The sequence below is a fragment of the Sciurus carolinensis genome, chromosome 13 (assembly GCF_902686445.1).
Source record: "Sciurus carolinensis chromosome 13, mSciCar1.2, whole genome shotgun sequence".
Taxonomy (NCBI): domain Eukaryota; kingdom Metazoa; phylum Chordata; class Mammalia; order Rodentia; family Sciuridae; genus Sciurus; species Sciurus carolinensis.
Genome location: NC_062225.1, coordinates 37783419 through 37798485, shown reverse-complemented (window position 1 = coordinate 37798485; position 15067 = coordinate 37783419). Strand labels below are relative to the sequence as shown.

Genomic DNA, 15067 nt, shown 5'->3' with positions numbered 1-15067 from the left:
TATCAGTACATTAGTATTTGAGATTAGGGACAAAACTTAAATAGCCTTAACTTATTATCTCTCAAACATATAACCAACTTAGTTATATACAAGCTTGTTGAAATGTGCACTTACTTACACACAGACTTCTTAACACTTAGACCCTCATATATTTCTTACCATGAACATTTTATTTCCTTTTTTAAATTTTATTCTTGTAATTTTATTAATAATTCATAAATGGTTAATGGACAGGCATCACCAACTTGACTGACCTAAATTAACTATCCTGTAAAAAAAGTATTTTCTACATTATCCAACTTACCAATGATTGCTCATAAGCTGGTTAAAAGTGTTATGTTGAACCCAAGTTTGTAGAATAAATAAATCTAACTTTTATAATCAGTCATTTTATCTTAAAAAATAAAAGCAAACACACATTGTCACATTTCTTCAACTTTTAAAACAGTTGCCCATTATGCTTGATGGGAGTAGAAGCATAGGACTGACAAAGAAATGAGATAAAAATTTCTGTGAAACTGTCCATCATTAATGCTTTTCTCATGGGCAGGACTTATACTGATGTATCAAAAATACATTTTGAAGAATAATGGGAAAATAACCTTGTTTATTTCTTCAATTTCTTACCTCTTAAATGTCCACATAAGTAAATCTTACAGTCCATGTGAAACACCGTAACATGTGAGTTATGCAATGTTCACCATGGCAAAGGGTAGATGAAGATCTGGGAAATGCCACACAGTGCTCTCATTCTCTGCTTTATTGACCTGGACACAAGTACTTATGCCTGGAAACAAAAGACAGAACCTACAGTGTATTCATAATGATAGTAATTAGCTTCCCCTGCAAATAAAAGTAACCAGGCAACCTAAGTTCAGTCACACAGAAAGGATTGGGTATCTTCTTTGAGGCCAGCAGCAGTACCTGGCTCTGTCACCCATCAAGCCAGAGGTGGTCATCTCCAGTGTCATCCTGCCCAGAGTTTGACAGTGGACACTTTCACACAGAAGGCAGTCTGGCGGCTTCCCTGTCTGCAGCATGGTTTTGTCCAGTGTGCACAGTGCAACTCTGTGAGTCACCTGTTGCACTGCACATTCACATCAGACGACCTCCAGTGTTCAGTAGATCATCACCCTGATTGGAAAGTTTAAGCACATTTTCCTCCCAGAGGAAATGTCTTAAAAATGACTCAGAAAACATACTTAACACTAAAGTGGGTTTTGGAAATTCTAAACACCACCAGATTAAAGAGAAAATTCTGCTTCCAAATGTGGGTCACCTGTCTTTGCAAATGAAGCTGAAGCACAGGTTTAAGAATTAAAGGAAGGCTACCCACTCCTCATGTATTACACTTAAGACTATCTCAACCCTAAAAGGGAAAACTGGCATGATGTATTCAGAGTCACTCAGCAAAAATTGATAAAAACTCCACACATGACAAAGTACACATAAATTAAGAACAAGAACATGACAGAACCTCACTCATAATCTTAGATCCCTATTTAAATAATCTTGTGGGAGACAATGTAAGTAGAATTTAGAGGATTAAAAGTTATGTAATTTAATTTTCCTACTAAGGCTAAATCAACAAAGAAGAGACAGGTAAAATGGATCAAAGAGCCTAGTCTTATGCATTTGGCTTCTGAAGACAAGCTGTTACTGTATGTAAGCAAAAGTTTTGGCCTGGAACGAACTCTGGACAATCAATCAGCTGGGAGAAGTCTGTCTGTGGCACACTGTTGAAAGGAGGACCCAGGATTGGTCATTGTTTCTGGTTCTATCTTTTTCTTCATTTTCTCATCCACAACTTCTACTTTTGTGTTGTCCTTCAGGGCCTCTAAAATGAGATTAAGGTTTGCAGTGAGAGCCCTGAACGTGGTGAAATTCAGCAATCAGGGAAATAGGCAAGAAATTTCACGCATTCATCTTTCTCTGCAGAAGAAGTCATTTTCCAAGTTTCTATACTGTAATAATATTCAATTTGACACTTAATATACTCTTAAGCAATGCTTCTTCCACAGGATACACCTGCACACTAGTACCATCATCATAGTAAGACATCATACTGGTGTTAATTTCTGTTTGAAATGGGGGACCCATCCTTTCACAATGTTCTCCGGTAACCATACAAATGATAAAAATCACTTGAGGGTTTCCTTTGCCTCATCCTCTTCCCCAGTCTTTTCCTCTTCCTCAGCCTCTGAAGGAACCTCAGATTTTACCCCCCTCACTCCTCACATTAGACACTTCATCCTGAATCATCTTTTTTTTCTCTGTCTCACCTTCTACTTTGTTTGTCATTCTCCTGTTATTATGTGTAATACAAAGCTGGTCCCCCATCCTTTACGTTGCATTACAACCTAGCTTGTCAGTCTGAAATCTGCTCTCCATGCCCTTTCCTCTGCAGCCATTTCCCCACCTCCCAACTACTTGTCAGTCTGTGAACCTAGCTAGCTATGGTTCATCACTCAGCTTGCAAGTATCCTCTCCATTATTGGTCCCCTGTAGCCTGGTGGAATTCAACTGCTTCCCTGCCATCTTTTCTATTGCTTTCTCTCTCCTGCTCACTTTCTTTCTCTCTCCTCCTGACTTTTCACACTCTCTTGCACATGCCCTTTCTCTTTCTCTCATTTTCTTTCTTTCCCCTGCAGAGAGGACACTCTGTTTGCTAATAAACCCTCTTATGCCAATTCTCGGTCCAGCGTGGTTTTGCGTGGGTTTCTTACATTGGTGCCATGACTCAGATGGGCTCTTCCACTGACTCTTTTTTTTTTTTTTTTTTTTTTGCGGTGCTGGGATTGAACCCAGGGCCTGTGCATGTGAGGCAGGCACACATATCAACTTAGCATATCCCCAGCCCAAATTATCTTTTTTTTTTTTTTTTTTTTTCAGCACTGGGGATTGAACCCAGGGCCTTGTGCATGTGAGGCAGGCACTCTATCAACTGAGCTATATCCCCAGCCCAAATTATCTTTTTTTTTTTTTTTTTTTTTTGCAGCACTGGGGATTGAACCCAGGGCCTTGTGCATGCGAGGCAGGCACTCTACCAACTGAGCTATATCCCTAGCCCAAATTATCTTTTTTTTCTTTCTTTTGTGGTGCTGGGGATTGAACCCAGGGCCTTGTGCTTGTGAGGCAAGCACTCTACAACTGAGCTATATCTCCAGCGCTCCGCGACTCTTAAGCAAGTGGAACCCATCTGATGCCCCAGTGCCCCCCTGACACAGCCTCACCTTTCATTCTGCCTGGACGCTTTGCACTTCCCTGCATTCATCACTGGACTTCAGATTGGTGGTCCCCTAGTCGGGTTCCCCTAGGCTGATTTAACCCCTAGCCACAACATTTATAGTTACACCTAACCCCCTTAGTTGGTCTCATCTGCCGGGTGAGTTCCTGATTTTATGGTGGAGATTCTCTCTCAGGGTTGAGTCTCGTTTTCACACTCGCACTCGCACTCACACTCACAACCGTAATATCAGGTCCTCAACCCTCCTTGGCTTTTGCCTGGCCCCACATTAATGCTGTGTGATGACACAATCAATGTCCTGCCTCCTCGTCTCCAGCCAACTACTCTGGCCTTGGGATGTCCTGGCCACAGACTCAGCTGTATCAGTCTCCACCATGATCTGGGTCCTCCATTCCAGCAGATTTACCCCTGGGATGTCTATTAGACAACTTTAGAACCCTTCACCTGACCCCTGTCCTAATGTCATCAAAACTTAATGATATTTGGCCACAATACCCTTTAGATAAGTAATCCAAAATGACCATGTAATGGCACACAGCTTCTGTGAGTGAGCAGACAGATGAAACGGATTCCTTACCTTCAAGTATCTTCTTTCTTGCTTCTTGGCTCTTCCTGAAGCTCAGATGCCTCTGGTCCCTGCTTTTCCATCTCCTTTACCCCGTTCTGTTTCTGCTTCCATTCCCCAGCCCAGCCCACCTTGTTCTCCTGCCATGAGGTCCTCACATACACTGGTGTGGAGGGAGTAACCAGCTAAACCATCAATGGCATGTCCCAGTAAGGAGTAAGATATAGCAGCCCCATTTCCCCACAAGTAGTGGGAGATAAGTTTTACAATTTTCTGCATCCAAACCTGAATTGATTACTAACCAGGAAAAATGGTTAAAATGCTCTAGGCATCAGTTCTGCTAGAACCTGTTAGCTCCTTTCAGATCTCAGTCAAGGCTTATAATGAAATGTAAATGGAGAAAGCCAGAAGACACAGCAGGAGACCAGTCTCAAACCTAAGGAAAAAAAAGTATCCATTTTAAATTTCTCCTGGGTTGCAACTCAGAACACTTTTTCTCTTCTTTCCACTTCTTCTCTCTGCCCTTCTCCTCTCATTCTCTCCTGCTATAACTAATGGCCATTATCATTTTCTTCTAGGACTTTTGTTTTTTCCTAAATGCTATATTTTTGAGCTCACAATTTTGATCGTACAAACCTAGATTAATGATTTTTAATCAGTTCTTTTTATCCAACTCTAGAGTTATTTTTGAACATCTGTTACATTGCAATGGAGATAAACATTACAAGGCCTTTGCTTTTGTGTTACACAGAAGCGCACATAAAATTAAAATTTTAAAAAATGGGTCCAAATACTTTATTTCATGTGATTTTAAAAGGTTCAATTTAAATTGAGTAAACTAATAGAAGCAAAATGTCTTTAAGATGAACTCGCAAGTCTCTAGGTGGTCAAACTAATGAAATGTTGATACTTGTAAAATATCTAACATCAATTTTTCTAGGACTTTTCTTCAACAGAAAAGAGAAAGCAAATACTCTTGGTACTCCTCTCTAATATCTTGTTTTTTTTACAATATGATGAGTGAATTAGAGTTGACATGTATGGGATTGTTCAAATGTGTTTGTTAGAGACATCTGATTAATTTACAAAGTTATTCAATGGAGTAACATACTTAAACATTATTCTTTGCATATTAAATGTGTTCATATTTTCCAGGTATACAAGCCTTTAAAGCAGGAAAATTTATCAAGCTGCTATTCTCCAAATTTAGCTTGTCTGTAATGGTAATTTTACACTTATCATTTAATGTTCTATTATAGGACATGTCATCAATAGGGTATATGTAAAATTTGTTATACTGAGATAAAAATAAAACTTAAATGTAATGTATTTCTAAAAGTTAGTGAGAGCTTGATTTGTTTAAAGGTTAATATCATGAACATGAAAGCATTTTGCCACTTTACCACATAAAAGAAAAGTTAAAAACTCTCTAAGGGCGATCCAAGATGGCAGCCTAGAGGGAGACTGCACTTCCAGTCGCTCCACAACCCAGGATTTAAGAAGGGGAGGCATTGAGAGACTCGGACTGAAGTGGAGCCACGGGTGAGTCTGCCCACTGGGTAAAGCTCGGCCCGGGTGGCAGGCCCAGATAGAGGTGGCTTATCGGAGCCGGGCAGGGCAGCTAGAGTCATCCACAGGCAGTCCTGCGCACTCCGGCGGTGGGCCCCGCCCACACAGCCAGCTTCTCCAGGTTCTCGGAACCGAACTGACCCGCTAGTGAGAGCCTGTCTGAACAGAGCAGGCTCCGAGTCCCGGAGCCGCTGCAGTGCAGTGTACTCCTGCAAAGAACCAGCGGAGAGTCTCGATCTGCAATCAGCCTCAGGGATAAGGGCAGGGCAGCCGGAGACCTCTTCAGGCGGCTCTGCCCACTCCGGCTGCGGGCTCTCTCCACGGGGCAATCCAAGATGGCGGCCTAGAGGGAGACTGCACCCCCAGTCGCTCCAGAACCCAGGAGTTAAGAAGGGGAGGCACTGAGAGACTCGGACTGAAGTGGAGCCACGGGTGAGTCTGCCCACTGGGTAAAGCTCAGCCCGGGTGGCAGGCCCAGATAGAGGTGGCTTAGCAGAGCCGGGCAGGGCAGCTTGAGTCTTCCCAAGGTAGTCTTCCACACTCCGACAGTGGGCTCTTCCCACACGGCCAGCTGCACGGTGCAGGCCCACAGTGAGAGCATTTCCGCACAGAGCCAGTTCCAAAACGTGGAACCAGTAGGGGGCTAGGGGCAGTATTCTTCGAGTGAGCTGCTTTATCAGATTCCTCCAAGACATCAGGCTACTGAAGGCTGGGAGCTGATACACTGGAAATCTACTGGGACACTATAAGCCAATAGTGGAAAACTGCAATATCTCAGGGTCCCACTGACAACTGACCATTATGAGAAAACAAGGGAAGAAAATGTCCCAAACAAACCTAGATACTACATCAATAAAACCCAATGACAGCACAGCAGAAGAAATGTCAGAAAGGGAGTTCAGAATGTACATAATTAAAACGATCAGGGAAGCTAATGAGGAGATGAAGAGCAAATGCAGGCATTGAAGGAGGAGATGAAAGAGCAAATGCAGGCATTAAATGATCGTACCAATCAACAGTTAAAAGACCAAATACGGGAAGCAAGAGATCATTTCAATAAAGAGTTAGAGATACTGAAAAAAAACCAAACTGAAATCCTTGAAATGAAGGAAACAATAAACCAAGTTAAAAACTCCATAGAAAGCATAACCAGTAGGATAGAACACCTGGAAGACAGAACCTCAGACATTGAAGACAAAATATTTAACCTTGAAAACAAAGTTGAACAAACAGAGAAGATGGTAAGAAATCATGAACAGAATCTCCAAGAACTATGGGATATCATGAAAAGGCCAAATTTGAGAATTATTGGGATTGAGGAAGGCTTAGAGAAACAAACCAAAGGAATGAACAATCTATTCAATGAAATAATAACAGAAAATTTCCCAAATCTGAAGAACGAAATGGAAAACCAAGTTCAAGAGGCTTATAGAACTCCAAACATACAAAATTACAACAGACCCACACCAAGGCACATTATTATGAAAATACCTAACATACAAAATAAAGACAGAATTTTAAAGGCCGCGAGAGAAAAGAATCAAATTACATTCAGAGGGAAACCAATAAGAATATCAGCAGATTTTTCAATCCGACCCTAAAAGCTAGAAGGGCCTGGAACAACATATACCAAGCCCTGAAAGAAAATGGATGCCAACCAAGAATCTTATACCCAGCAAAACTTACCTTCAAATTTGACGATGAAATAAGATCCTTCCATGATAAACAAAAGCTAAAGGAATTTACAAAAAGAAAGCCAGCATTACAGAACATTCTCAGCAAAATATTCCATGAGGAAGAGATGAAAAACAACGATGCAAATCAGCACAGGAGGCGCTAGCCTAAAGGAATAGCCAAATAAGGAGAAACCAAATCATGTCAAAAACAAATATGAGTCAATTGACTGGGAATACAAATCATATCACAATAATAACCCTGAATGCTAATGGCCTGAATTCATCAATCAAAAGACACAGACTGGCAGATTGGATTAAAAAGAAAAATCCACAATATGCTGCCTGCAAGAGACTCATCTCATAGAAGAGACACCCATAGACTAAAGGTGAAAGGATGGGGACAAACATACCATGTACACGAACACAGCAAAAAAGCTGGAGTATCCATCCTCATCTCAGATAATGTGGACTTCAAACCAAAACTAGTCAGAAGGGATAAAGAAGGACATTACATGCTGCTTAAGGGAAGCATAAATCAGCAAGACATAACAATCATAAATATCTACGCCCCGAACACTGGCTCATCCACGTACGTCAAACAAATCCTTCTCAATTCTAGAAATCAAATAGACCACAACACAATAATACTAGGCGATTTTAACACACCTCTCTCACCACTGGATAGATCGTCCAAACAAAAATTGAATAAAGAAACTATAGATCTCAACAACACAATCAGCAATTTAGACTTAACGGACATATATAGAATATACCATCCAACAAAGAATGAATACACTTTCTTCTCAGCAGCACATGGATCCTTCTCTAAAATAGACCATATTTTATGCCACAAAGCTACTGTTAGTAAATACAAGAAGATAGAGATACTACCTTGTACTCTATCAGATCATAATGGATTGAAATTAGAAATAAATGACAGAATAAAAAACAGAAACTTCTCCAATACCTGGAGACTAAATAATACACTATTATATGATGAATGGATAACAGAAGACATCAGGAGGGAAATAAAACAATTCTTAGAAGTAAACGAGAACAAAGACACATCATATCAAAATCTCTGGGACACTATGAAAGCAGTACTTAGAGGAAGATTTATTTCATGGGGTGCATTCAAAAAAGAAGTAGAAATCAACAAATAAACGAGTTAACACTACAGCTCAAAGCACTAGAAAAAGAAGAGCAGACCAATACCAAAAGTAATAGAAGACAGGAAATAGTTAAAATCAGAGCCGAAATCAACGAAATCGAAACAAAAGAAACAATCGGAAAAATTAATAAAATAAATAGTTGGTTCTTTGAAAAAATAAATAAAATTGATAAACCCTTAGCCACACTAACAAAGAGAAAGAGGGAGAAAACTCAAATTACTAAAATTCGGAATGAACAAGGAAACATCACAACAGACACGAGTGAAATACAAAACATAATTAGAAGCTATTTCGAAAATCTATACTCCAACAAAACAGAAAACCTTGAAGACATCAACAAATTTCTAGAGACATATGAATTACCTAAACTGAATGAGGAGGACATACACAACTTAAATAAACCAATTTCAAGCAATGAAATAGAAGAGGTCATCAAAAGCCTACCAACAAAGAAAAGTCCAGGACCAGATGGGTTCTCAGCCGAGTTCTACAAAACCTTTAAAGAAGAGCTCATTCCAATACTCCTCAAACTATTCCATGAAGTAGAAGAGGAGGGAACCCTACCAAACTCGTTCTATGAAGCCAATATCACCCTGATACCTAAACCAGACAGAGACACATCAAGGAAAGAAAATTTCAGACCAATATCCTTAATGAACATCGATGCAAAAATTCTCAACAAAATTTTAGCAAATCGCATACAAATATATATTAAAAGATAGTGCACCACGATCAAGTGGGTTTTATCCCAGGGATGCAAGGTTGGTTCAACATTCGGAAATCAATAAATGTCATTCACCATATCAACAGACTTAAAGTTAAGAATCACATGATTATTTCAATAGATGCAGAAAAAGCATTTGATAAAATACAGCATCCCTTCATACTCAAAACACTAGAAAAAATTGGGGTAATGGGAACATTCCTAAACATTATAAAGGCCATCTACGCTAAGCCCATGGCTAATATCATTCTAAATGGTGAAAAACTGAAAGCGTTCCCCCTAAAAACTGGAACAAGGCAGGGATGCCCTCTTTCACCGCTTCTATTCAACATCGTCCTTGAGACTCTAGCCAGAGCAATCAGACAAACCAAAGAAATTAAAGGGATACGAATAGGAAAAGAAGAACTCAAACTATCCCTGTTCGCTGATGACATGATTATATATTTAGAGGAACCTGGAAATTCCACCAGAAAACTTTTAGAACTCATAAGTGAATTCAGTAAAGTAGCAGGTTACAAGATCAATGCTCATAAATCCAATGTATTTTTATACATAAGTGATGAATCTTCAGAAAGAGAAATTAGGAAAACTACCCCATTCACAATAGCATCGAAAAAAATAAAATACTTGGGAATCAATCTCACAAAAGAGGTGAAAGACCTCTACAATGAGAACTACAGAACACTAAAGAAAGAAATTCAGGAAAACCTTAGAAGATGGAAAGATCTCCCATGTTCCTGGATAGGCAGAATTAATATCGTCAAAATGGCTATACTACCTAAAGTTCTATACAGATTCAATGCAATTCCAATTAAAATCCCAATGATGTACCTCGCAGAAATAGAGCAAGCAATTATGAAATTCATCTGGAAGAATAAAAAACCTAGAATAGCTAAAGCAATCCTCAGTAGCAAGAGCGAAGCAGGGGGTATTGCAATACCAGATCTTCAACTCTACTACAAAGCAATAGTAACAAAAACGGCATGGTATTGGTACCAAAATAGACAGGTAGATCAATGGTACAGAATAGAGGACATGGACACAAACCCAAATAAATACAATTTTCTCATACTAGACAAAGGTTCCAACAATATGCAATGGAGAAAAGATAGCCTCTTCAACAAATGGTGCTGGGAAAACTGGAAAACTATATGCAATAGAATGAAACTAAACCTCTATCTCTCACCCTACACAAAACTCAACTCAAAATGGATCAAGGACCTCGGAATCAGACCAGAGACCCTGCATCTTATAGAAGAAAAAGTAGGTCCAAATCTCAACTTGTTGGCTCAGGATCAGATTTCCTTAACAGGACTCCCATAGCACAAGAAATAAAAGCAAGAATCAACAACTGGGATAGATTCAAACTAAAAAGCTTTCTCTCAGCAAAGGAAACTATCAGAAATGTGAAGAGAGAGCCTACAGAGTGGGAGAATATCTTTGCCAACCATACCTCAGATAGAGCGCTAATTTCCAGAATCTATAAAGAACTCAAAAAACTCTACACGAAGAATACAAATAATCCAATCAACAAATGGGCTAAGGAAATGAACAGACACTTCACAGAAGAAGATGTACAAGTAATCACCAGATATATGAAAAAATGTTCAACATCCCTAGTAATAAGGGAAATGCAAATCAAAACTACCCTAAGATTTCACCTCACCCCAATTAGAATGGCGATTATCAAGAATACAAGCAACAATAGGTGTTGGCGAGGATGTGGTGAAAAAGGAACACTCATACATTGCTGGTGGGGTTGCAAATTAGTGCAACCACTCTGGAAAGCAGTGTGGAGATTCCTCAGAAAGCTTGGAATGGAAACACCATTTGACCCAGCTATCCCACTCCTTGGCCTATACCCAAAGGACTTAAAATCAGCATACTACAGAGATACAGCCACATCAATGTTCATTGCTGCTCAATTCACCATAGCCAGATTGTGGAACCAACCTAGATGCCCTTCAGTTGATGAATGGATAAAGAAACTGTGGCATATTTATACAATGGAATATTACTCCGCAATGAAGAATGATAAAATTATGGCATTTGTAGGCAAATGGTCGAAATTGGAGAATATCATGCTAAGTGAGATAAGCCAATCTCAAAAAACTAAAGGATGAATGATCTCGCTGATAAGCGGATGAGGACATATAATGGGGGGTGGGACGGGCTAGCATTAGGTTTAGGGTTAGGTTTAGAGTTAGGCTAAGGAGAGCAGTAAGAATGAAGGAAAGAAGGACTGTGTAGAGGGAAAAGAGGGGTGGGAGGGGTGGGGAGGGGTGGGGGGGAGGGGAAAAATATAATAAACATCATTACCCTATGTAAACATAAAAAAAAAAAAAGAAAAGGTAAGGATAAGCATCAGCTTAAGTTCAAAGGCTTCACAAGGATGAATAAAGGAATAAATAAACTTAAGTACAAAAAAAAAAAAAAAAAAACTCTCTCAGCCTTTCTTTAATTCATGTTTTAGATATAATGTTAAATTGCATTAACTAATGTTCATATATACTCAGGAGTCAATATATGTATTCTTCAAATGACATTTAAGAAAAAGTGTAATGTGCAGTATCAAAAATGGGACAACAGTGACTGAGATTGGGGTCTCTGACCTCATGACTGTGGCATGCCTGGTGCCTTGGAGTGTTCCTGTGCAGGGGCACAAAATGCCTAGCTGCTGTGGCAGTACCCTCCCTGGGGAGGCTCTGTACAGGTGTTCTATCAGTTCTGACATTGATCTCAGGCACACAGCTCTTGGGCAGGAAGGAATTCTTTTGTTAGATAACCAGTGTTTCATCTGCTCCCTTCTCTGGTTCCTGCCCACCTTACAGTAACTTCGGACAGTGAACTTCCTTGAGAGCTACACAGAGCTCCTAACATTGCATTTTAAAGCTGTGAAAAAATGTTAAGTAAATGTCCTAGTTTCTGTAACTTTCCTGAAAACAAAGAATAATTCTTACATACATACATAAAGATTGCTGACATAACTCTTTAGATCTGCATTTCCTTCAGAGAACAGAGCTCCATCTGATCTCAACTTAATCTTCAAAATCTGTGTTTATAAACCTTTATTCTCTAATACTCCTTTGCCCCTCACTGAACTTGAGAATTTGGTCATACTGGTCATGGCAAAAGAGGAAAAAATTAGCTTCAGGATTAGAACATTTTACCTAAGATTTATGAAAAGCCCCGCCTTACCTGAGATAAGGCTCTGCCTCACAACCCTGCTGCACGTTAGAATGGCTCCAAAGTAAGCCAGACTTTAACTCATTTAAAGTTGTGTTCAAAAGTTTGATGTTTAATGTAAAGATTACTGTGATCTCAAACAGGAGATATAATGAATAACTCAGCCAAAATTCAAGATAGCTATTGCACAAACTGAATGTTTTACTGTTGGTGATTCCATTTTGTATTTTCTTTGTTAACTCTAATTGTTGCCTGATTAATATTTTGCAGAAGTACTGTTTCAAGAACAAACACCATAAATTAACTTGAAATAATAAGCCATCACCTATAGGAGATAATGTAGACCCCAATTAGATAAAAGGGAGTAAATAAAAGTAAAGACATAAACATTGAAATTAAAGCCCAGCACCTACTTTATGACTGATGAGACTAGCTTGCTGGATGGTTAAGATCAAACTTAGAGATTGAGATTAAATACAGAGGCCAAGAAAAGTCAGTATTTGGGTCTTACCCTCAATCAGCCTGAATCCAGAGAACAAAAGGACTTTTCTAAGGAGCTTCGAAACTCTGGGTCACATGACCTCATGATCAAGGAGGATGATGAGGCCACTAGAGGATGAAAAGCCAATCAGTGCACCTGCTGCAGAGGAGGGTCAGGGAAAAAGGGAGACATCCCTGGTGCTTTCAAGGGAAGCCACCTCATCAAGGAGACCCTGCCTAACAGAGAGCACTAAAGCTAAGGCTCTCAAGTTCTCTATGAGTGACCCCTGTGGGAACTCAGCTGACTCTTTAACAAACAGGAACAGGTCACTTTGACCAGCTTGATCTTAGACACATAACAAAACAGTTAAAACCAAAATATAGCCATTCTTGGGCATTTATAGGAAATAGTAGTTCAATGTAACTTAAGATGTACACTTGTGTTAGCCCACTAGAATAAAAACTAATAGCTACAAAAGAGAGATTCTGAGGCAAATGTGCCTGATAACTATCAAGAGACAGTGACAGAGTCAGATGTTTTTAGTCAGTTTAAAGCCTACAGACCTTCCTAAGCTACACAGGTAATCTTAATCTATGTTCTCTAGTATGATTATCTAGCCCTAAGTAACAGAAGTATAGAGATCTCTACTAAACACAGGCTATACCAATAAAGAGATATTTTACAAAAATCAGATGATATTAAGTAGCTTAACTATATTTTCTGGAGACATCAATGACATTAAGAGTTAAATGTTGCATTTGCATTCCTGATAACCTGGAAAATGTTGAAGTTCCCAAATAAAGGCCTTGTCCTCTCCAACCTTTGCTAGACCTCGTTATGTGAACAACTTCTCAGTTCTTCCACCCCCTGGTGAGGAATTATTGACTTCTGTCATCTTTATGATATTCATTGGCATGTTCAGATTATGCAACATTTATAATCTCATTTCAGTACTCATGTCTTTTTGTTCTTCTCTCATAGAAGCATCCACCCCCAGATGCCTTTACAACCTGCTCTTCCCCAACCAGACTTCTACCATGGATCCCTCAATTAACCTGATTTCTAAAAAGGGAACTCCAAAATGCTTGCCCCATGCTGCCCCCTTCCAGCTCGAAGAAGCCAGAGTGGTCATCACCCCCCTTTCCGTACAGCAGTAAAGGAGTTCCTAAAATTAGAGGGGTGAATAAAGCCAGAATTGGAGACAGACAGTTAGTGTAGAAATAGGGGATCAGTCAAATTGAGGAGATGAAGTCCATGGAAACCATCTGCCTCTGGAAGTCTGGAAGTTGAAGACTGCCACTGGGAGAATGAACTTTTTAAATCTAACCTGCAAAACCAGCCCTAGTCACTTAGGAAGGAAGGAGAGATAAGGTGGGAAAGAACTGGAGAACAAGTTTTTCTTATAAAAACAGGAACAGGGGAATGTAATACAAAGCTGCTCCCCCACCCTTTACTTTGCACCACATCCTAGCTTGTCAGTCTGAAAGCTGCTCCTCTGCCCTTTATGCTGCATCACAACCTAGCTTGTAAGTCTGAAAGCTGCTCTCCATGCCCTTTCTGCTGCAGCCATTTCCCCACTTCCAACTACTTGTGAACATCCTAGCTAGCTATTGGTTCACCAGTCACCTTGCAAGTATCCTTCTCCATTATTGGTTCCCTGTTAGCGCAGCGGAATTCAACTACTTAAGGATAGCTTCCCTGCCATCTTTTCTCTTGCTTTCTCTCTCCTACTCACTTTCTGTCTCCTCCTGGCTTTTCACACTCTCTCTTGCACATGCCCTTTCTCTTTTCCTCTCATTTTCTCTCTTACTCTGCAGGGAGACACTCTGTTTGCTTAATAAACCCTCTTATGCCAATTCTCATGTCCAGCATGGTTTTTGTGGGTTTCTTACATTATGGAATGACTTATTTGCTTCATGTTGACACCAAGAGCTGTTCCAGGATCCAGGTCTCTCCTGACTCTGTGGTTTTACATCATCTAAAGGCAGTTGTAGTCACTTGTGTTTATTAGCTCTCTTTCATTGACTGCTGGACTGGGCCTCATCCTCACAGATATTTTCAATAGTACCGTCTAAATTTGTGTCCTAGTTTTCTTTGCTCTCACTGTTACACCTCTTTTCAACCTTCTCTTCTTTTTCTTTTCTAATTTGTGATCTTTATTTCCTTGGCAGATGACACTCTGAGATTGCAAAAAGTTTTTTTCGGTGCTCACTAACTCTCCTGGTTTTGGCCAGTTTGCCATATCTCTGAAATCACTGGCCTTATTGGGTTTTCTTATTTTGAGTTTCCTGCTTTTATAATTTTGGGGGACCTGAGCTATCCCTGCAGAATCTGTCATTCATGGCAGTGGTCCAGTCGTGGTGGGGGACACATGCTGGGGAGGTTTCTTGGTCCAGGGTTTCTCCACAGGCAGTGGCAGCTTCTTCCCCCACAGCCATGGTCAGTGG

At 39.9% G+C, this 15067-nt stretch overlaps 1 pseudogene; it reads right to left on the bottom strand.

The window, feature by feature from the left end:
• Positions 1 to 1627: 1627 nt before the first annotated feature.
• On the bottom strand, positions 1628 to 14862 carry LOC124962864 (la-related protein 1B-like; annotated as a pseudogene).
• Positions 14863 to 15067: the final 205 nt, after the last annotated feature.